The sequence below is a fragment of the Rana temporaria genome, chromosome 6 (assembly GCF_905171775.1).
Source record: "Rana temporaria chromosome 6, aRanTem1.1, whole genome shotgun sequence".
In the NCBI taxonomy this organism is placed as follows: domain Eukaryota; kingdom Metazoa; phylum Chordata; class Amphibia; order Anura; family Ranidae; genus Rana; species Rana temporaria.
In genome coordinates, this window is record NC_053494.1 from 80,262,776 (window position 1) to 80,287,664 (window position 24,889).

General features: G+C 45.0%; 1 protein-coding gene across 5 annotated transcripts in view; it reads right to left on the reverse strand.

The window, feature by feature from the left end:
• The window catches only part of VPS35L (VPS35 endosomal protein sorting factor like), a 1,107,598-nt gene that overhangs the window by 566,688 nt on the left and 516,021 nt on the right, over window positions 1–24,889 (reverse strand). The window lies entirely within an intron of this gene.

Below are 24,889 nucleotides of genomic sequence, written 5' to 3' on the forward strand. Positions count from 1 at the left end.
TGTTCAGGCGGAGAGCAAGCACTTTTGCAAGTATCTTGACGTCCACCTGAAGCAATGAAATGGGGCGATAAGATTCCGGGAGGTGGGGGTCCTTGCCGGGTTTGGGAATTAATACTATGGTGGCCTCCCGCATAGAGGTTGGGAGTTCGGAGCTTTCAAATATGGAGGCGTATAAGGCAAGGAGCCTGGGTACCAATACGTCCAAATAGGTAGAGCAGAACGCCGCAGACAGGCCGTCGGAGCCCGGGGCCTTAGACCTGGGGAGCTCCGCTATTGTCCTGGGGATGTCCTACACTGTCAGTGGTGCCTCTAGGTTGCTGACCTGTTCCTCGGTTAGCTGAGGAATAGGCAAGTCTGCAAGGAAAGTCCATCAGGGAGTCGTCACCTGGAGCCACAGTGGCATACAAGTTAGCAAATAAGTCTCAGAACAGTGACACAACCCTTGCAGGCTCCGTCACAAGTACATCGCTAGGAGAGCGGAGTGAAATTACCACCAGGGGTCTCTCCTCGCAGTGTACCCTGTAGGCCATCAACCTCCCGGCCCTCTCTCCATGTTCATATGACTTGTGTCTATGAAAAAAGAGTTTTCGCTTAGATTTCTCCCAATGTCGCTGGTCTACTGTCCAATTACATAGCTTAAGATTGGCAGCCTTATCGGCTGTGGGATCCTCCAAAAAAAAAACCTTTCCGTCGTGAGAAGGAGTTCTGTAGCTTTGTCCAGAGCCTCAGCAGAGGTCCTTTTCAGGTTTTTTATATGGGCTGCAAGTATCATGTGTGCATGTTTTTTAAACAAATCCCAGACCATGTGTGGTGAAGCAGAGTCAGTGTTAGTCGCAAAATATTGTTCCCAGTCATTGGCAAGGTCATCGTCCTCTGGGAATAGGGTCAGCCAGAAGGGATTTAACTTTCAGGAGGGAGGCGGGCGGGTATGGGGACGAGATGGCTCAGCCCAGTACGGGCAATGACCAGAGAGCGATCTAGGGGAGAAACCTGCATCTGTCAATCTAGTAAGAAGTGACTTAAGACAGGAGTATGAGGTCTATACGGGACATTGAGTGATGGGAAGCAGAGAAACAGCAATACTCCCTGGACGTAGGACGTAGGATTCCTGAATCTCCACGAGGTCAACAAGGTTAAAGTCAGCTAGGAGTCTCGCAAATCTCATGGGGCGGTGAGGCGAGGGGGAGGGCCCCATCATTCTGTGAAGCGACGGGTCTAGCACATTGTTGAAGTCGCCTAGCCATATCATAGGTACGTCAGGGTGTAGAGCCATACAATTAAACCCAGCAGTAAGGATAGTTGATTGGAACGGGGGTGGTATATAGAAAGCTAACGGGGGTGGTATATAGAAAGCTACCAACATTGTGTCCCCATGCAGCTTGGCTTTTAGAAAAACATATCTACCCAACGGGTCAATCTCTGAATCCTGGAGCTCAAAGTGTGTTGTCTTGGCGATCAAAATCGAGACCCCCCTGGAATGTGTAGTATGGACTGAATGGTAAGCCCATCCCAACCACAGGCGTCTTAAGTGCTCTCTGGACCGATCCTTCAGCATGAGTCTCCACCAGGGCCACCACATCAGTTCTCTGCTTTTTGAGCAGTGCAAAAACAGCCAGCCTCTTAATCAGGTCTCTGACCCCACAAACATTCCAGGAGTGTGGCCAAGGGGTAATATGTGTGGGATATGAAACTCCAGGATCCAAAATCTAAAATCGCACAATAATGTAGATAATCTCCGAGGGAGAGTGCACATCAGCAACATAGCAGAATTATTACGGTACCAAATAGAACAAATATACACATAACAAAACATTCTGTCTCTAACAAACAAAACCCATAAAACCCCCCTCCCTGCCATGCACTGTCCCCAACTGGTGGAGGTGTTTACCCTTAACTGCCAACATGGCAAGTACAGTGCCCATCCTGTGAAGAAAATGTTGTGAAACAGATTATAAACAAAAGTATAGTGGCATGGATGAGCATGAATGGGGATGGATGAGCCGTGGATGGAAATGGCTGCGTATGGATGGGATGACTGAGCATGAATGAGTATGGCTGGGTACGATCGAGTATGGCAGAGTATGGATGGGGGTGGTTGGCATGGCTGAGCATGGCTGAGTATTGCAGAGAATGGATGGATGAGTATTGCTGATTAGAAATGGGATAGCTGAGCATGGATGGATGGATGATGCTGCAATAGGCACAGAGCAGCGCTGTGGACACTACATATCCAGCCCACAGCGCTGCTGCAACTAATCTCTCCCCTCTCTGCTTACACTGTACTAATTGGTAAGAGGAACCAGGACATGATGCTGGCTTGTTTATTCATTTGACGGAGTGATCATGTGGTAAAACGTCCTGCTGTCAGCGGCCATTTACCGGGATCCGTCCCGGCGGTCACGGATACTCCTGTGTGTGCCCCAGTGGGCACGCAGGAGTGCGATTCTGGGAGGACGTCTATGTACGCCCTCCCAGCGTTCTAGAGCTGTGCTGTAGCCATCATTTGGCTATGGCACAGTTGTTAAGGGTGTTGATAAAAATGGCCACTAGGAGTTGCCACCAGCCAAAGTATATTAGAGCCATTCCTAAAGGACAGCTCATAAGAGTAATAAGAAACTGTAATGAAAACATGTATTATTTACGATCAGAAAAACTTATAGATAGCCCTTTTCATATTTTTTTTTTTTTTTTTATAAAGAGAAGAGGTTGGCAAGATGGACAAATTAATGTTTTTTAAAACAAAAAAAATATTAAATCTATGGAGATGGCATTTATAACAGGACACAATGTGTTGAAAAGAGTACTCCCCAAATAAACTATAATATATATATATATATATATATATATATATATATGTATATGTATATATATATATATATATATATATATATATATATATATATATATATATATGTATATATATATATATATATATATATATAACTATATTAATTTATAAGAGGACCCCCGGAATAAGAAACAGAATAGCCAAGAATGGTTGAGACCCTCCAAAGAGACCATATGTGGTAGGTGTATCTCCTGTAGAACTACTAGTGACATAAGAAGAAGTGTAGAACATTTTCAGAATGATAAAAGACGGACATATATGAGATTGAAAGTTTATAACATACCACACTAGATTTGTGGTTTCTTTGATTTTCATCCCCTGTGCTTTGGAACACACGCTACGGCTTGTCGGAACGGCAAGCACACCTACCCCAAGCTGTACATGTTGGTGCGGACTTATAGCACTTTCAAATGTAAGTTAGTATTGTTTTATTTACATGCTTTTGTCTATCTGCAATAAACATATTGCGCTATGATTCTCCATATGTTTCACCCAAGCTTCTATGTTCAAATCTTGCCAAAGAGACACGTTGTGGCTTAGAGTCATTGTTTCCATTTATCTTCTATATTGTAAGCTCTAACAAGCAGGGCCCTCTGATCCCTCATGTATTGAATTGTATTATAACTGTACCCTATGTTGTAAAGCGCTGTACAAACTGTTGGTGCTATATAAAACCTGTATTATAATAATAATAATAATAATAATAATAATAGTAATAACAATGCTGGTTGAAAGAAACACAATATTGTTACACGTCTTATTTACTTTAAAGTTCTGGTGAGGTTGAATTTATTTTGCACAATTTGTGGTGGAGCACTATCTTATTTGTTCCTGTACTTTTCTTTGGATGACAGTGATTGGACTTTTTTTTGTGAAGATACTGAGGAATCTGTTGGACTATTTTTATACACATGTGTTTATGAATCAATGATGGATGTTATGTTTTTGTATGGATTTGACATGTATGCTGAATGATTAAGGCTTTCCATCATATGAGCTAGGGCCACACCTTTTTCTTTATGTTTTCACATTCTTTGAGTGGTTTACCCACTCTTAACCACTTCAGCCACAAAACAATTTACCACCTTCCTGACCAGAGATCTTTTTGCGATTCTGCACCGTGTCGCTTTAACTGACAATTGTACAGTCATGCGACATGGTACCCAAACAAAATTGACATCCTATTTTTCCCCACACAGAGATTTATTTTGGTGGTATTTGATCACCTTTGCGGGTTTTATTTTTTGTGATATAAACAAAAAAAGAGCGTAAATTTTGAAAAAAGAAAAACAATTTTGAAAAAAGAAAAACAATTTATTTTAATTTGGGTTACAATAAATAGCCCCTATATATATATATATATATATATATATATATATATATATATATATATATATATATATATATATATATATATATATATATATATATATATATATATATATATATTTTTTTCCCCCTCAGTTTAGGCCAATATGTATTCTACATATTATTGGTAAAAAAAAAAAAAATATATATATACAATTCCTCGATTAATCTTAAATTTTTTTGATTGTTCAAAATTCTTGATGTCACCGGACAGTGAGACTTACCCTGGATGCGAGCAAACTGCACCCATTGGATTGAGGTACCGTATTTATCGGCGTATACCGCACACTTTTTTGCCCTGAAAATCAGGGCAAAATTGTGGGTGCGAGGTATACGCCGATACCCGCGCCGAGTTTGAATACTGCGCCGACATATACCGAGCGCAGTACACTCCTGTATCGTCGGCCAGTCTCGGCTCCTCTCGCGCTGACGTTCTGGACGTACAGGACGTCAGCGAGAGAGTTGCCGAGCCTGCCCGACGATACACGAGTGTACTGCGCTCGGTATATGTCAGCGCGGGAAACGAGCGGTGAGGACGCGAGGACGCCGCACAAGGACGCCGGACCCGACGAAGAGGAGACCCGAAGCCGCAGACGGACACCGGACCCGACGAGGCCGCCGATGGACGCTGCGCAAGGCACCAAAAGTACAAAAAATCTTTTTTCCACAGGAATTGGGGCAACTTTAGGGGTGCGCGCTATACCCCGATAAATACGGTACATAAATATGAAAGGGGAAACTAAAGCGCTAGCAGTGCCCAAATGTGCAGGGTGGAAAATGAAGTACTAAGAATGATACAATAAACTTAATGCTGCTCAAATCTAAAATTGCAATAACAACAAATGAATAATATGAATAAAGTGATTGATGAGCGCAAAATAGTGGTATAATAAAATAAAATAGCAGTGAAACGTCCAATTAGAGAAAATAACACTAAAAAAATATGATCTCCAAAGTGATGCAAAAAGTATAACGAATAGTGCCAAGTGGGCACAATGGATCTACAAAATCCAATGTGTGAATGATACTAATAATGAAAAAATAATAAAAAAAATTGTAAAAAACCAATTGTGACAACCGTTCATATGTGACAGTTCATGAATCACAGGAGTGAATGACAATTCCAAACGGTGACTGTGTATCCAAGCAGAGTGATGAAAGGATCCACATAAGCAGCTGAGCTCACAATGTGCTTACCTCACACACATGCAATGACAGCATGGTATCTCCACAGATGAAATCTGACACGAGAAACGAATCCTCCTCACCTCTCCTATAGTAACACCGACTGGAGGTCTGTGGATGGTAGAGACGGCGTCCTTCTGGTTATGTCTGCAACTCCGGACTTCACCAAAATGGAGGCTCCGTGTGCAAGTGCACTCCTCTGCTGCCAGTTCCAGCAATGTCTCCTCTCGGGAGGAAGTAGAGAGGAGACATTGCTGGAACTGGCAGCAGAGGAGTGCACTTGCACACGGAGCCTCCATTTTGGTGAAGTCCGGAGTTGCAGACATAACCAGAAGGACGCCGTCTCTACCATCCACAGACCTCCAGTCGGTGTTACTATAGGAGAGGTGAGGAGGATTCGTTTCTCGTGTCAGATTTCATCTGTGGAGATACCATGCTGTCATTGCATGTGTGTGAGGTAAGCACATTGTGAGCTCAGCTGCTTATGTGGATCCTTTCATCACTCTGCTTGGATACACAGTCACCGTTTGGAATTGTCATTCACCCCTGTGATTCATGAACTGTCACATATGAACTGTTGTCACAATTGGTTTTTTACAAATTTTTTTATTATTTTTTCATTATTAGTATCATTCACACATTGGATTTTGTAGATCCATTGTGCCCACTTGGCACTATTCGTTATACTTTTTGCATCACTTTGGAGATCATATTTTTTTAGTGTTATTTTCTCTAATTGGACGTTTCACTGCTATTTTATTTTATTATACCACTATTTTGCGCTCATCAATCACTTTATTCAAATACGGTACATACATACATACACACACTTGAAAATTGCTGTTCTCAGACACTCACCATTCAATCGGACAGAGCTTGAGCTAATTTGTAAAGAAGAATGGGCAAAAAAATGAAAACAAAAAAAAACACTCTAGATGTGCAAAGCTGGTAGTAGAGACATACCCACAGACTTGCAGCTGTAATTGCAGCACATGGTGGTTCTACAAAGTATTGACTCAGAGGGGCTAAATACAAATGCACGCCACAATTTTCAAATATTTATTTGTAAAAAAAAACTGTGGAAATCTATTTATCATTTTCCTTCCACTTAATTATGTGCCACTTTGTATTGGTCTATCACACAAAATCCCAATACAATACATGTTTTTGGTTGTAACATGACAAAATGTGGAAAATGTTAAGGGGTATGAATACTTTTCAAGTCAATGTACATAGAAGAAAAGGTTTGCTGGTTTGCCTTGGAATAGTCATCATGCATCTTTGAGTGTATACTTCTCAAACCATTTTTTTTTGTTTTTTTTACACAAGCTGTTGCCTAATACAATGGTAACACTGGATACTATTGGTGTATTTCAGTTGACCGTTTTAGAGCCGTCTATTCTGTAACCGTGGTCAAACATACTTTTTGACATATACAACCTATGGCATAATGCAACAGTGCCATCTAGAGGTTGAATTGAAGAATAGTTACATCAGTGTAATAGTTAAAGGACACACCCATATAGGATTGGTTATCTATGCTTTCTAAATAAAAAGTCAACAACAGAGAAAGAAGTTAGGACTCTAATGACACCAAGGAAGGTCTGTGCCACAACTAACTTCACTTGACACTTTTCGCCTAATTTCCTGCAACCGCTTGTAGAGTAAGCCTGGGATCTTTGTACATTTTTGCCCAGATTCACAAAGCACTTATCCCGACGTATAACATGTTACGCCGGCGTAAGTGCCAATGTGCGCCGGCGTATGTGTGCGGCAGACCCACGAACCAACATGCGCCTAAAAACAGGCTACACCCCACTGACTTAGCTTGCACACGCCGGCGTAGGGTGGGCGCACATATGGGCTGCATGGTGCTGCTCCCATTGATTAGCCATTCAAACATGGAAATGAGGCAAATGAGGCAAATGAGGCAAATGAGGCAAATGAGGCAAATGAGGCAAATGAGGCAAATGAGGGAAATGAGAGAAATGAGGGAAATGAGAGAAATGAGGGAAATGAGAGAAATGAGGGAAATGAGGATAATACGCCGATTCACGAACGTGCGTGTGCCCAGCACATGCTACGCGAGATGCGCGCAAGTTGTACGTCCGTCGTAAAGTTATTCCCCATAAATGAGGTGCAACACGGCAACAGACATGCACAGGTCTGCACCAGGGAACACAAGCTGGCATATTGTGTGTTGGAAGTGTATCTGGCTGGACGTATGTTAATGTTCATTGCGTACGCGATGATCTGGCGTAGCTTAGGCAGTTGTGCCGGCGTGGTTGTGAGCAGGCGCAGGGGGGTGCTGTGCATGCGTCCACGTCACGGCGCATGCTTAGTTCGTGATGTCTGGCGCTCGGCCCATCATTTGCATGGGGTCATGCCCACTTCCACCAACACCGGTGTGCGCCTTCGAAACCCATGCCACGCTGGCATAGCGTTGGGAGCAATTATTGCTGAATGCAATGCTTGCCTCTCCACGCTACGTTGGCGTGGCGTACGGTGTGTGCTCTACGGCGGTGTAATGTGCGCTTTGCTCTCTGTGAATCTGGGCCTTTGTATTTATTTTTTTGTTTAGTGAAAGCACAAAAATACACTGCAGGTGTCTAAGCTTCCTTGGGTTTACCACAAGACCATTTAATGCATGCAAAGCCAAGAAACACAATCATGTAAATCCTACAGCCTAGGCAGTAGACAGCTAAAATCACAAAGTGTGACTCAGATCAGCCTTTCACATTGTAAATTGCTACCAAGTCACAATAGTGCAGTCTGATTGCTGGTGGAGAATTTTTTTGGGGAAAATACTTCCTCCTTCCTACAGCAGACTGATAATTTGACTGGAGAAAATAGGATATTTGTACTCACCATAAAATCCTTTTCTCGGAGTTCATGGATGGACACCGCAGCAATCTAGACACAGTGGGTGTTGGCCTTAATTTAGGAGTGATTAGGCAGAAAACTTGTTAGAAAGTGTTAAACACATCAAACATTATACAGTACCGCCCAGGGGGCGGTCCCTCTGGGTACAACCCCTCTCCCTGCATCTTGCAGCTCAGTTTGTCAAAAAGCAGTACAAACATAAAAAGGAGGGGCGGGTGCTGTGTCTGTCCATGAACTCAGAGAAAATGATTTTACGGAGTACAAAAATCCAATTTTATTTTCCGTTCATGGACAGACACAGCAGCAATCTTGACAAAGTGGGACATCCCAAAGCAGTGTAAAAAAAAATGAGGGGTGGGAACAGCATTAAACAAACTTCCCCCCAAAACAAAACAGAGCTCTTCAACTGAGGAGTTGCAAACTTAAACAGCCGCCTGCAAAACTTTGCGGCCAAAGGAAGTATCCGAAGATGCACACACATCAACCATGTGAAATTTAGTGAACGTACGACCAGGTTGCCGCCTTACACACCTGGGAGACAGACGATTGATGTCGGAAAGCCCAAGAGGCACACTATTGCTCTGGTCGAATGTGCCGTAACAGGAAAGGGAGGCTCCCGCCCATTAATGGCATAAGCCTGAATCACGATCTGTCTGATGCACCTAGAGATGGTGGCCGACGAGACCGCCAGGCCCTTCTTAGGACCAGCCACCGAAACAGACAGCGAGTCTGACCTCCGGAACGGAGCAATAGCAGATAAGTATACTCTCAGTGTTCGGACAACGACCAAGGAATGCAATGCTGCCTCCTTAGGACGCAACGGACAAGGACACAAAGGATGGAAGTACAATGTCCTCATTGAGATGAAAAGCCAAAACAAACTTAGGAAGAAAGGAAGGCTGCGGACGCAGCACCACCTTATCCTTGTGGAAGACCAGATAGGGAGCCTTGCACGACAAGGCTGCCAGCTCAGAAACCTAACTGACGGCCACCAAAAAAAAACACTGAGAAAGTGTCAACAAGGGAAATCACCCTAATGTTTTCAAACGGTGGGTTTTGAAGCACCGAGAGGACAAGATTCAAGTCCCACGGAAGTAGTGGAGGCCAGACCGGAGGGGCCACATGACGGACCCCCTGCACAAACATGCTCAATAGAGAGTGAGCCGCCAAGGGTCATTGAAAGAAGGCCGTCAGGGCAGAAATCTGTCCCTTAATCATGCTCAAGGCAAGCTTTTGGTCCACCCCACGCTGCAAGAACAGCAGGATTTTAGAGACCAAATAAGTACATGAATGCCACCCCATTTCCTCACACATGGATATGTAGGCCTTTTGAATTGCAATGGTAAATCTTCATAGAGAATAACTTCTGAGCCCTCCTTCTGGCAGAAGTCACTGAATCCGACAGGCCTCGGTCTCTTAGTACCTGGATTTCAATAGCCATGCCGTTAAATCTAGCGACTGTTAAGCAGGATGAAGTATGGGACCTTGCGACAGCAGGTCCTCTCATAGTGGTAGACGCCAAGGGACATCTGCTACTAGACGCACTAGGTCGGCATACCAAGGATGCCAAGGCCAATCCCAAGCAATTAGAATCATTGGAATCCCATCTGCCTCTACTCTGTGAAGCAGATGAGGAAGGAGCTTCAGGGGATTAGCCGATACGGACTCCGCGGTGCCACCAATGCATCTGTTGCGTCTGCCCATCGGTCTCTTGACTTGGCCACAAACCTCAATACCTTCCGATTGAGTCGAGAAGCCAGGAGATCTATGTCTGGCTCACCCCACTTTTGGCAAAGGAGCTAAAACACATTAGGGTGTAGAGATCATTCTCCTTGGTCCAGCATCTGGCGACTTTTCAGTCAGCCTGCCAGTTTTCCACGCCCAGAATGTACACGGCTGACAGGGCCGGTACACTCCGTTCTGCCCACCTCAGGATGCAAGTGACCTCTGATGCTGCAGCTGAGCTTCTTGTTCCTCCTTGATGGTTGACATATGCCACCGCCGTGGCATTGTCCGACTGGATCCTGACTGGGCACCCCTGTAACCTCAGACCACCTGAGGAGACAAAGCCGGATCCCCCAAAGTTCCAGGACATTGATCAAAAGGCGGGATTCCTCCGGAGTCCATCGACCTTGGGCCGACTGAACACCCCAGACTCCCCCCCCCCCAACCGGTAAGGCTGGTGTCTGTCGTGATCACCATCCAGTGAAAAGGAAGAAACGACTTCACGGACAAAAGTGCCGGTGATGTCAGCCACCAAACCAGGGATTTACTGACTAGGTGGCTCACCCTGATCTGACAATCCAGGGATGATGGGCACTTGTCCCATCTGGACATAATTTCATTTTGCAACACTTGAGCATGAGATTGAGCATATGGAACCGCCTCGAAGGAGGCTCCCATGAGACCCAGGACTTGCATGCAAAAGCGGAGTGACGACCATCTTTGGGATATCAACTGGCGCACCACAGCCCAAAGGGTCTGCAACTTTTTCACGGAGAGAAAAACTTTTGCCTCTGAAGAATCCAGAACCAACCCCAAATATACTAGGCGCTGAGTCGGCCCCAATACTGACTTCTGAATGTTCAGCACCCAACCAAAGTCTTGGAGGGTCTGACAGGTTAAAGACACGCTCTCCACTAATTCTGAGTTTGAAGTGGCCCTCAGAAGAAGATCGTCCAAGTAGCCCACGATAGTGATGCCACGCTGTCTTAGCAGGGCCAGAATCGGGGCGAGCACCTTGGTGAACACCCTTGGTGTCGATGCCAGAACGAAAGGGAGAGCCACAAATTGATAGTGGTCCTCCCCGACCGCAAAGCGCAGGAACCTCTGATGCCTGCTGCATATGGGGACATGCAAGTATGCGTCCTTGATGTCCAAGGACACCAGAAAGACCCCCGGATGAAGAGCAGTGACAACAAAGCAAACCGGAATCTTTGTACTTTCACAAAGCAATTGAGAGCCTTGATGTCGAGGATTGGACGTACCCCATCCTTCTTGGGTACTATGAACAGATTTAAGTAAAACCCCCGAAACCAGTCCTGTACTGAGACAGGAATGATTACCCTGCGTACCAGCAGATCTTGAACCAACCCTAACAGGGCTACCCGACGAGCTGGATGAAGCTGGAGGTTGGGAGGGGAAAATCTGTTTGGTGGGCAAGAGAAACTCTAGTTTGTACCCTGAGAAAATTACTTTGCAAACCCACCGGTCGGAGAGCAGCAATGTCCACCGAGAAGTTAATTTGCAAAGCCGTCCCCACACCCGAGAGACAGGCAGGGGCAGACCTTCATGTGGACGGAAATTTGTCCGCAGGTTTGTTGGGCTTGCAAAACCAGGGACGCTTCTGTCCCCCAGCAGGTGCTTTACCGACCTGGGATCGTTTACCTGCCGCGCTGGGTGGACAGAAAAACTGCTTGTGTGCGGTGAAGGAGGGCCCTTGCCTATGGTGTGGGCTCCTTACCCTTTCTGGATTGTTGGAGCAGCGTGCTTCAAAAAGTCTGTCGCCCTTAAAGGGCAAATCCATCAGGGCCTTCTTGGAAGATTGGTCTGCAGACCAACACTTTAGCCAGATCAGACGGCGTAACACCACCACATAGACTGAGGTTCTATGCAGCAAGGGAATTGTGTACAAAGCTGACTCTCAGATAAACTTAAGGCCGAGCTGCGCTGGAGACTAACATTTTCAGGGGGGGGGGGGAGTAGTGATGGTGTGATGGAGTGAGATGGCGCATGGAGAGAGCTAGGCACCCATGAATGCACCCTCCAGGAGACTGTCAGATTCCCAGACACCATCTAGAGCCCCCACAGCCGCGGGATCCTTAAATCGCTCATGCTAAGGCGGGGGAAGAGAACCAGAGCGCTACACACTCCAGCCCACATGTATCCTACACATTACAGGATGGGAATGCAGGACTGCACACAGGACGAAGAAAGCAGACACATAGGTGCTCTGCTACGGGAAACCCCGCTAGAGCTATCTGCACCAGCCACAGCCACCTCCACTTCCATATCACATAAAGTTGCCAGGAACGAGCAAACAAAGTGCAGCTAAAGCGGGAACTATAACTGCTATGCAGGAACCAAGCAGCGGAGATGCACAGCATATCAGTGGTTAAAGCCCAGGTATGAAAGACTGTCACACATGACACTCTGGTGTGGGAACAGGGGGGAGAACATGATATTAGACGGTTATTCCAGCTTATACAGGCACTGCCTACCAATGATGATATGCAGACTCTGATGCTCAGTGTAACAGGGGCTTTAAAAGTGGAGATAGATGAGATACGCACAAAAGTGGCCGAGCTGGATGGTAGAGCGGGGAACTGGGAGACCAGGCAAAGTACAATAGACCCTCGTTTGGAGGTGCTGGAGGAAAAAAGTTCACATACAAAACCGACAATTAACTATGTTACAGTTACAGTTACAATCTGAGAAAACTGAGAACAGGAGTAGGAGGAATAATATTAGGATCAAAGGGTTCCTGAAAAATATGGAGGGCCAGGCATTAAGAGACTCTTTGGTGAAAATTTTAAACCACTTATTAAAAAATGATCAAATTAGATTGAGTACCCAAGGTACCTATCACAGTGAACCATAACCAGACTAGCCCAAGAGATGTACTCTGTAGGATCCATTTTTATAGGATTAAAGAGGACATTCTTAGAGTAGCATGGCAGGCGGGAACTCTGGAACATGGAGGGGAAATACAAATATTTTCGGATCTATGCAGACAAACAAAAATTTAGGCACATGCCAAAACCTCTCCTGGACCATATATTAGCTAATGGGGATACATATAGATGGGGCACTCATAGGCAGTACTGGTGAAAAAAGGGGGGGGGGGGCTTCAACTTGCGGGACCCAGATCAACTCCCGGAGCTGTTCAAATTTCTGGGGGGGACAGGCTATCAAGATCCCTAACTAGTTATGATTACCAACCTGGATGGACCCCACCCCACACACTACAATTGTACATATGAATAATGAAGATTAGGATTAAGGATATAATAGGCAATCAAATATGAGGGACTGGTATACCATAAGGACTATTTTCCACGGACATGGAGTAGTTTAAGAAGGAAGGAGAAGTAGGAGAAAGAAGGGAAAAAAATAAGAAAAAATAATATACAAGATTTATTTTGTATATACAATACATTATGGAGGTAGAGGGGGTGGGGGAGGGTAAACAAGGGGTTCATTATTAGTTACAAGGGAAAGTTGAGTGGGGAACAAAGTAAGATATTGATCAGTCGCATTAAAGTGAGGGGAATATATGATATGGGATTAATGGTAGAATATAAATTTATTTCTGAAGGTTCATGTGCATCTCTCTCTTTTTTTTTGCTATGTTGATCGTGTGTATTTCTGCAAAACTTTGGGAATATTATAAGTGGAATACTTTGGGTATGAATAATATAATATATAGACATCTATTATAGAGGGTGGACTCTAAAGAGATGAATATTATATTAAAATATGGTAAATTAATATCGCATAACATCTGTGTGATTGAAAGTGTGGGGGGGGGGGATATATAAAGATAGGGGGGAGATATACTAGGACGGTATTCGGAATAGTATTAGTAATAGGAAAGGGAAAATAGTATTTATGAATGAGGGTGCAGTAAGTGGGATGCCGTAAAACTCCATTGGTGAACTGAATTGGTGAAGGAGTGGGGTCCAGTGATAGAACGTACAAAGAGACCAATTTTATAAATTTAAAAAGGTAAAACATCAAGATGACTAAGATAACTTTTACATCCTATAATGTGAAGGGACTGAACTCTCCGATGAAACGCAACATGTTGCTGGCAGAACTGTGGAGACTGAAATCTCACATTATTTTTCTCCAGGAGACAAATTAAAAAAAACAAAAAAACAAGACTGGGCAATTATCGATTCCCGATGGTATATCACAGTGGAGCACAGACATCAAAAGCAAAGGGGATATTGATTATATTATCAAAACAGATACTGTGGAAAGAAACAAAGATAATTACAGATGGTTCCTTATTGTAAAAGGGCTTATATACAGGGAGTGCATAATTATTAGGCAAATTAGTATTTTGACCATATCATCCTCTTTATGCATGTTGTCTTACTCCAAGCTGTATAGGCTCGAAAGCCTACTACCAATTAAGCATATTAGGTGATGTGCATATCTGTAATGAGAAGGTGTGTGGTCTAATGACATCAACACCCTATATCAGGTGTGCATAATTATTAGTCAACTTCCTTTCCTTTGGCAAAATGGGTCAAAAGAAGGACTTGACAGGCTCAGAAAAGTCAAAAATAGTGAGATATCTTGCAGAGGGATGCAGCACTCTTAAAATTGCAAAGCTTCTGAAGCGTGATCATCGAACAATCAAGCGTTTCATTCAAAATAGTCAACAGGGTCGCAAGAAGCGTATGGAAAAACCAAGGCGCAAAATATCTGCCCATGAACTGAGAAAAGTCAAGCGTGCAGCTGCCAAGATGCCACTTGCCACCAGTTTGGCCATATTTCAGAGCTGCAACATCACTGGAGTGCCCAAAAGCACAAGGTGTGCAATACTCAGAGACATGGCCAAGGTAAGAAAGGCTGAAAGACGACCACCACTGTACAAGACACACAAGCTGAAACATCAAGACTGGGCCAAGAAATATCTCAAGACTGATTTTTCTAAGGTTTTATGGACTGATGAAATGAGAGTGAGTCTTGATGGGCCAGATGGATGGGCCCGTGGCTGGATTGGTAAAGGGCAGAGAGCTCCAGTCCGACTCAGACGCCAGCAAGGTGGAGGTGGAGTACTGGTTTGGGCTGGCATCATCAAAGATGAGCTTGTGGGGCCTTTTCGGGTTGAGGATGGAGTCAAGCTCAACTCCCAGTCCTACTGCCAGTTTCTGGAAGACACCTTCTTCAAGCAGTGGTACAGGAAGAAGTCTGCATCCTTCAAGAAAAACATGATTTTCATGCAGGACAATGCTCCATCACACGCGTCCAAGTACTCCACAGCGTGGCTGGCAAGAAAGGGTATAAAAGAAGAATAACTAATGACATGGCCTCCTTGTTCACCTGATCTGAACCCCATTGAGAACCTGTGGTCCATCAAATGTGAGATTTACAAGGAGGGAAAACAGTACACCTCTCTGAACAGTGTCTGGGAGGCTGTGGTTGCTGTTGCACGCAATGTTGATGGTGAACAGATCAAAACACTGACAGAATCCATGGATGGCAGGCTTTTGAGTGTCCTTGCAAAGAAAGGTGGCTATATTGGTCACTGATTTGTTTTTGTTTTGTTTTTGAATGTCAGAAATGTATATTTGTGAATGTTGAGATGTTATATTGGTTTCACTGGTAAAAATAAATAATTGAAATGGGTATATATTTTTTTTTTGTTAAGTTGCCTAATAATTATGCACAGTAATAGTCACCTGCACACACAGATATCCCCCTAAAATAGCTAAAACTAAAAACAAACTAAAAACTACTTCCAAAAATATTCAGCTTTGATATTAATTAGTTTTTTGGGTTCATTGAGAACATGGTTGTTGTTCAATAATAAAATTAATCCTCAAAAATACAACTTGCCTAATAATTCTGCACTCCCTGTACAATCAGAAAGTCACACTGGTGAATCTTTATTTAACTAATGAGGGCCAAGTGGCGGCACTAGAGACATATTTGACTCTAGTACGCCAAAATAAAGAGGGGATTTTGCTGATGGGAGCAGACCTAAACATGGCATTAGACCGGACTTTAGACGTGTCAAAGGGCACCTCCCACTTATATGTGAAACCACGAAAAGCAACCACGAAAAGCAAATAGATTACTTCAGGAACTGCAAATTAGGGATAGCTGGAGAACTCCCCACGTGCACGACAGGGATTATACACTTTTTTTTTTTTTTTTTTGGCAAAACATATGTACTCTAGGATAGATTACCTGTTTATATCTCAAAATGCCCTGCAGTGCATAGTCGAGACCTCCATTGGTACAGGCACGCTATCAGACCATGCACCAACTAACTGCACAGTAGAATGGGGAGAAACAGTAGTTCGAGAATGGCAATGGAAGCTAAATGAGACTCTACTGAAAGAGATAGAATGTGAGACACAGATAGCACAGGAATAGGAAACCTTTTTTTGCATTAAATGAGTCGGGAGAATGGACCCCAACATGTTTATGGGAAACACATAAATGCTACATCAGAGGTGTTTTGATATCATTAGGGGCACATCAAAAACGACAAATGGGTGCCAGGCTAGAGTCCCTGCTCGGGGAGATCCGTATTCTGGAAATGGCACACAAGAAATTAAGCCAGACTAAGGAAAAGTTAACTTGTCTGCACAAAGAATTTAATCTATTATTAATGGATAAAGTTAAAGCTATGATGACCCGGGCTTTCTATGAGTACGGTAACAAACCGAGCAGGATGCTGGCAAATGCACTCAGAGAAACAACACAAAATGATATTGAACACAGGGAGATGCCCTAGTCAACTCATCCCAGGCAGTCGCAAAGGCGGTCAGAGACTACTATGTAAGCCTATATCAGTTAGGGGACCAACAACGGACCCCAAGGAGACTCAGTGGAGCAGAAGCTAAGGAATACATAGAGGACTCAGGAATGCCTAGACTGCCAGATGAAGGGGCAGAAGACATAGATGGCCTAATCACCATGAAAGAGTTCACAGATGCCCTTAAAAAATTAAAGCCCGGGAAAGCCCCGGGCCCGGACAGGTTCACTTTACTCTATTACAAAACTTTTGTTGATAAACTGGCACCCAGATTCTTGGAGGCTTTCAACTCGATACGAGAAGGGCAAATGATGCCAGAGGAAACATTGATGGCACACATAACTAATACCCAAGGAAGGGAAAGACCCATCCCAATGTTTGTGTTATCGGCCAATTTCTCTTCTAAATGTAGACTTAAAGATTTTAAACAAAAATACTGTCAAACAGACTATTGCCATATATCCCAGCATTAATACACCCGGATCAAGTTGGGTTCACACCTGAGAGAGAAGGAAGGGAAAACATGCAGTGGGTCATAAGTGCAATACAGTGTGCACAATACCACCAAAAGTCATACGTGCTTGTTTCAACAGATGCAGAACAAGCGTTTGATAGAGTGGATTGGACATTTTTGAAGGCTACTATCCAACACATAGGATTGGGGAGGCGGATGCAGAATTGGATCATGAGTTTGTATTCTTCTCCTAAAGCCAGAGTTGGGGTAAATGATATACAATCTGAACCTTTCTCTATATGTAATGGAACACGTCAGGGCTATCCATTATCACCCATTATATTTATCCTGACTCTGGAATCACTATTAACAATAAGGGCCAACACAGATATTGGTGGTATTTTGGTTAAAGGAGAAGAACATAAACTGGCTGCCTACGCAGATGACCTTTTGTTTTGAAGGTCAATTATAATAAATCAGAAGCAATGGGAGTTGAGATAAATAATATGTTGAAACAGCAGCTAGCTACTTTTTTCTTGTTTAAGTGGACAGACTCCCATATAGGATATCTGGGAACGAAAATACAAAAGAGATTAAAAAGAATACTGGAACTCAATTTCATCCCCCTTGTACGACAGATAAAATTGGATTTAAAGCGTTGGGATACGGAAGTAATCACATGGTTTGGCAGAATCAATATAATAAAAATGAACATAATGCCAAGACTATTATATCTCTTTTTTTTGAATCAAAAGTTAGTTTTTATTAATACGTCATAATCATACAATACAGGTAGGATGAATACAAACATTGTGAGTAAATTTTTCACGAGGGTACAGAGAAAAATGAATATAATTATACTCGTTGCATAGTATGATGATCCCTGGTTTAAAACCACCCCTCTCTCTCTTCTATGGGATTGAACTATACATATGCTTTACTATGCTAGGCCTGTATCCTTGGGACTAGTTTCTTAGTAGCATCCCCTGTAATCATTCTGTTAGGAGTACATAATAACCATGACAAGAAAAATATATAAGAATAACTATAAGAATGATAGATAACTCTGCAATAAACATATATAAACATGTGAGCTTTTCTCTTTTTCCTTCCTTTTCTCTCCCTCCCCCTCTTTCCCTGCCTCTCCGTACCCCGTCACACCATCAACTTCCCATAAGTCCACCTGTATCCCACTATCAGATTCTCTACCCATTTCCGTTTGGCGGCAAATTAACCCTGTAGTAATCTCTCCATAATCAGTTCGCTAGGTCCCAGCCCTGGCACATCCAACCAGGGACGCCACATTGAATAGAATTTTTTAAGGGCATTTCTATGTTGGTATGTGATCTTTTCTCTTATCAGGGAACTGTTTACCATTTTAACCCATTGTCCCTCCGATGGTACCCTGGGGGTAATCCAATGTCGGGCTATGGCCCTTCTTGCCGCATAAAGCAACCGTAATACCGCAGTGTGTCCGTTAGGGGATAGTGTTGGTTCTTCAAGGGCTCCCAGTAAGCAGATCACTGGGTCATGTGGCAACGTAAAGTCATAGGCCTGAGATATAGTGTGGATAACATACCGCCAGTACCTGAAAAGTTTGGGGCACTTCCATAACATGTGTAACAAGTCTCCTTCTTGTGTATTGCACTTGGGGCATATGGGAGAGTCCCGCACGCCCCATTTGTGTAGGCGAGTAGGTGTTCTATATACTCTGTGTAGCAAAAATAAGTGTGATAATCTATGTTGTGCAGACACCGAGACCAACGGAGCTGAGGTCAGGCACAGCTCCCAGGTATCCCCATCAATGGGGCCTAAGTCAGTGACCCACCCCCTTTTACATGGCAGCGTGGACGCGTCATGGGTAGTATTCAGCAACCTGGAGTAAACTTGGGATATCATGCCTTTCTTGTCCTTATTAAATAGCACATCATTATGTAGGGGGTGTTGTATTAGTGACATGGGAGAAAGTCTGACCTCCCTTTGAATAGCATGTCTCACTTGGAGGTACCTATAGAACTGTGTTCTGTCCAATCCAAACTCTTCCCGTAAATTAATAAAGGATTTGAGGGTCTGGCCCGCAAACAATTGTGCAATATACCGGATTCCTAAATCGGCCCAGGACCCGAATCCCTCTAGTTTGAAAATTTCCCTGAAGTAGGAGTTTTTCCAGATTGGGGTATACATGCACACCCCCCTGATACCCAGACTAGATCGAATGTATTTCCACAGGGTGTTAAGTAACACTACCGTGGGTAGAGTTTGGTCTAAGTGTGTAAATCCTGCCTCTAAGTGGGAGACCGCAGGGAGCACTGACCCTGAGGGAATCAGTGGGGCTCGTACAGGGTCTCCTGAGTCCATCTCTCCCCAATGTCCCAAGTGTTGAATTTGAGAGGCTATGAAGTAGTGGCGGGCATGAGGGACAGCCAGGCCGCCCTGGTCTTTGGCTAACTGTAGTGTTGCAAGTTTTATGCGTGCTACCTTTCCCCCCCAGATCAGATCTCTAAACTGCGCGTCAATCTGGGCGAACCATTTATGTGGGATCCAAACTGGAGCATTGTGGAAAACATACAGGAGCTGAGGGGCCCACACCATTTTTACCAGGTTTGCTCTACCCGCTACTGACAGCGGGAGTTTCTTCCAGGCTGTGCATTTTTGCCTAAATTTAAGGAGTAGGGGAGCTAGGTTAAGGGAAAGGTATTGGGCAGGTTCTGGTGTGATCAGTATGCCTAAATATTTGAATTCGTTTACCACTAAAATGTCCCTAGCACAGTCAGGTAGTCGGTCAGTCAGGGGGTCTAGAGGCATAAGCACTGATTTGTTCCAATTGATACTGAACCCTGATAGTTCTCCAAAGTCCGCGATCAATGTCATCACATTCTTCAGAGATTCCTGGGTATCTCCCAAATATATTAGAGTGTCGTCTGCAAATAACGAGATGATATCTCGTCTATTCCCTCTAATAAATCCTGTAATGTTAGGCGAAGATCTCATATGTATAGCCAAGGGTTCAAGAGCTAGGGCAAACAGCAGGGGTGACAGAGGGCACCCCTGCCGTGTGCCCCTGAAGAGACGGAACGAGTCAGACACCTCACCATTGATCCTCATTCTTGCTGTTGGTGAACTATATAGCAGTTTCACCCATTTTAAAAAAGATGGACCTACCCCAAATCTACTTAGTGCCTCCCAGAGATAGGGCCATTCGACACTATCAAATGCCTTTGAGGCGTCAAGGGAGAATATAGCTCTATTGCCTGGATTGTCGACCGGGATTTGTATGTTTAGGAATAATCTTCGTAGATTATGTGCTGTGGATCTGGCTGGAATAAAGCCAGATTGGTCCCTATGAACTATGAGATGAATGCATTTAGATAGCCTAGTGGCCAGGACTCTGGCCAAAAGTTTGATATCGAATGTTAGCAAGGAGATGGGCCTATATGAATCCGGGGAAAGAGGGTCCTTCCCCGGCTTCAGCAGGACCACTATCAAGGCTTCATTCATAGAGGGAGGCAGCACTCCCGTTTCGAATGCTGAGTTGTAAGTTTTCAATAGGACAGGTATAATCTGGTCAGAGTATCTGCTATATATCTCCGAGGGAAGTCCGTCGGCTCCCGGCGCCCGCCCATTATGCGCCTGCGTCAGTGCCTCTAGAAGTTCCTCGCTAGTGATGGGAGCATTAAGCAAGACTACCTCGGGCCTAGGGAGCTGTGGTATTTGGCACTTGTCCAGGAACAGGTTCAATTGTTCTGGAGTGGGGTTGACCTTTGATGAGTAAACACTTTGGAAAAACTCTCTGAAACAATTTGTGATAGAACGAGTGGATTGACACAGCATTCCTCCTGTGTCAACAATAGCTGCGATGTGGGAGGCAGGCTGCTGTGATCTGGCCAACATCGCCAATAAGTGACCTGTGTTCTCACCTTCCTCAAAATGCTTTTGTTGCAGAAAGAATCTCTTGTTTTCGGCCAATTGAAACGAGAGATCCTTAAGCAGGGTCTGGGACGCTAACCATTTTCTTTTAAGGTCATCATTAAAGGGGTCTGCAATATAGTCTACTTCTGCATTCCCTGCATCTGTCAGAACCCTCTTCTCCCATTCTTTGGTGTCAGTTTTGATGTGGTTAATAGTTCTAATAAGTTGACCTCGTAAAAAGGCTTTAGCCGCATCCCACACTATGTGGATATCTGCTGTGTTCAAGTTTACCTGGAAGAAATCCGTAAGGAGTGGTGCTATTGGGTCTGGCTCTGGGAAGAGCGATAACCAAAACGGGTTAAGTTTCCAGAGACTTCTGTCTCTTGTCTCACCTAGCCCTAAGTCTATCGTGAACGGAGAGTGATCGGAGGTGTGTCTCGGGTGGTAGTCTGAGTCCCTCACCTTAGGTAGCAGAAGGCCATTGCCAAATCCCATGTCAATTCTGGATAACCCACCCACTGAGGCTGACTTGCATGAATATGTTTTGGACTCAGGGTTGCGCATCCTCCAGATGTCAGTCAGGCCTAGTTCTCCCATTAGTCGTGCAAAAGGGGTGGGGCCCCTCCTGCCCGACTCCTCCATATCCGTGGTGTGTCTAAGTCTGTCCAGACCATAATCCATCAGGTTATTAAAGTCTCCTAGGACCATAACTGGGATACCAGGGTGACTGGATATAAAATTAGCTAGTGTTTTCAGTGTAGTAGAGGAGAACGGGGGGGGGATATACATTCCTGCCAACACACATTTAACTCCATAGAAAGAACCGTATAAGAAGACATATCTACCCTCCGGGTCTATTTTGGTATCTATACACGTGAATTGGGATCCTTTACGGATCAGGACACTCACTCCCCTCGAGTAAACCGTGTGGGTTGAATGGTATTGATGGCAAAATTGCCTACACGCCAGTTTTGGGGTAGAACCCGAGGGGAAGTGAGTCTCTTGTAAGCATATAACCTCCGCACCTATTCTCTTAACAGTGCGTAGCACTTCTATACGCTTAACAGAACTATTAAGACCCCGCACATTCCAAGACAGGTATCTAACGACATTCGACATGGCTTGCACGTTTTGGTAACATCAGGAGAATATGTTCAAGAACAGCATGCGAATAATGCAGTGGAACAAAATTATGAAACATATTGACATCCAGTAGCACATTAAAGACTGAAATTGCATTATAGTAGTAGGGCAGGCAGTCAGTGGGTAGGGAGCATCCTGGGTTATGGTCAAGGTGGTAACTGGTCAGAGATGACGGGGACAAGGACAAAAGAAGAAAAAAAATCATGGAGAAAAAAACAAGGCAAATATATGGTTTCAGTGTGCACGGTGCGGAGAGGCCTCCACTTAGCTGAGACATATGAGGTGTAGACAGGCTGATCTACAGCGCTCAGATATTAGGCTGGCAAGGGCCAATAACAACCCTCTCGGGGGCAACAGTGGAAGCAACCAAACAGTCCTGGTGCTTCTCAACAGCTAAACATTGGGCCTTAGCAAACCCAGCGAACAGTCATCGCCTATCTATAGGCATCCTAGAACAAAGGCAAGTGTGCATGTAAGCTGCACCGGATCTATAGTTTGAGCCATCTCAGTCCGTTGGCCGTCTCCCTCTGGCTTCCTTGATTGCCTGCTCCTCCCGATCCAGCCACTGCGCTGCATTTGCGGGGGAGTCAAAAAACTGAACTGAGCCAAAGACTTCCACTCTTAAGCGGGCTGGATACAGCATGGCATATTTTAAATCAAGAGCCCTCAGGCGACGTTTTACATCAATAAACTTGCTTCTTTTCTTTTGTAATTCGGCAGAAAAGTCCGGAAATAAAGAGACCCTAGTGTTATCAAATTTCAGGGCCGTCGGTTTAATTCTGGCATTGTATAGCGTGGCGTCTCTATCTCTGTAGTGCAGGAATTTAAATAAAAAAGGTCTTGGAGGTGCGCCAGGCTGTGGGGGTCTGGAAGGAACCCTGTGAGCACGTTCCACAGTGAACATAGGGGAAAATGCCTCTCGCCCGAACGCCTCGATCAGCCACTTCTCAATAAACTCCACAGGGTTTTTCCCTTCTACCTTTTCCGGAAGGCCTATGGCCCTCACATTATTCCTCCTCATTCTGTTCTCTAATTCCTCCAAACGGGCAGAATGTTGATCTACCAGATGATTGTTATAAGCAAGGTCTCTCTGCATGGGCCCCATGTCATCTTCTATGGTGCTCACCCGTTCCTCCAATGCGGAGGTTCTCTCCCTGATTTTTTGGGCATCTTGCCTGAGGAATGAAATTTCAGACTTCATCCCCTTCACCTCCGTGGTTAATGCCGCTAGGGACACATTGCATGATGTTACTGCAGTGAATATGTCTCTTAATGTGGGTTCCCCTTCAACTACAGGGCTTTCCCGGCCCTGCGGCCTAGTTGGAGCCTGGTTTGGAGTACTCACTGTGTCCCACGTGAGTCCGGCCTGAACCGCTTCTTCCAGGGGGACAGTGTCGTCCGTTTCCGACCCGCCGCCTGCCGAATCATCCGGAGAGCTGGAGGATGCCACGGGTTCCGTTAGCAGTGGCTGGGAGAACAACTTCTCGGCCGCCTCGCGGTGCTTCTCTTTCGCGCTGCGGCCTGCATGCGCGCCATGTTGTGCCATCGCTTCCGCCGGCTTATTCACTGTTTGGCGCCTGCCGTGTGACATCGTGGGACGATTTCGCCGGGAGAGGTAAGTATGTGTTCCTCGGGTGTTGAGGATTCCTCCGGTGTGCTCAGGGATAAGTAAGGTTGCCTTTTTCAGGATAGAAGCAAGGATTTTCGGCGGAGCTCGCCTAGGTTGCGTCCGGCTACATCCGCTGCCTGGCCACGCCCCACTATTATATCTCTTACAGATCCTACCCATCAGGATCCCTATAGGATTCCTGAGGGATTTGAGATCAAAGTTTGGGATCTTTATCTACAAAAAAATACAAACAAATGGTCGCCGAGTGGCCGTACTGTAAAATGGTGTAAACCACAAGAAAATGACCGCTGGCAAAGTGGCTGTTGACCGCATTGGAGGGGGAACACACAGCTATGTAAAAGCAATACTAAATAATGGCAGTCCACTTGCACCTCAGGAAGCGGACCCGCAGCGCAGTTCCCCACCCCAGATGGAGCCCCCCCTCCCCCAGATAGAACCCCGGCCCCCTGCAGCTAGCCTAGCTCTCAGAGCCCAGAGAGGAGGAAAGGAAGGGAGAGAAGAAAGGAAGGGTGAAACCCCCTACTCAACCTCCCTGAGAATGCCCAGATATGTCCTCCTGTGGGATCAGGGGACTACTACTTACCCGTCCTGCGAGGATTATGCTGGAAGCATCCCAGACAGACCATCTTCCATGTGGTTACAGAGGTGACTGTTGGCCCGGCACGCTGTGACTCGGCCATATAGACCGGTCATATGTGTGCCCTGGAGCGTGTAGCTCACTGGCCCCCCGTAGAGTGACAGGACATGTTGTGGATGACCCAGTGCGTAGCTAAGGTCGGCACATGCTCGCTGGCCAAAACTGGGGAGACTACAAGGATCTGGGATACAGATGGTCACCCGGTTGGCAGCTGATAGAAGATCACAGGAACACAAAGCAGAAAAAACTCCAGGAACGTGGACCCAAAAGGGAGCCATGTCCTTCTCCTATACTAGGCAGAAAAAAACAGATGTGAGATGCAGGGAGAGGGG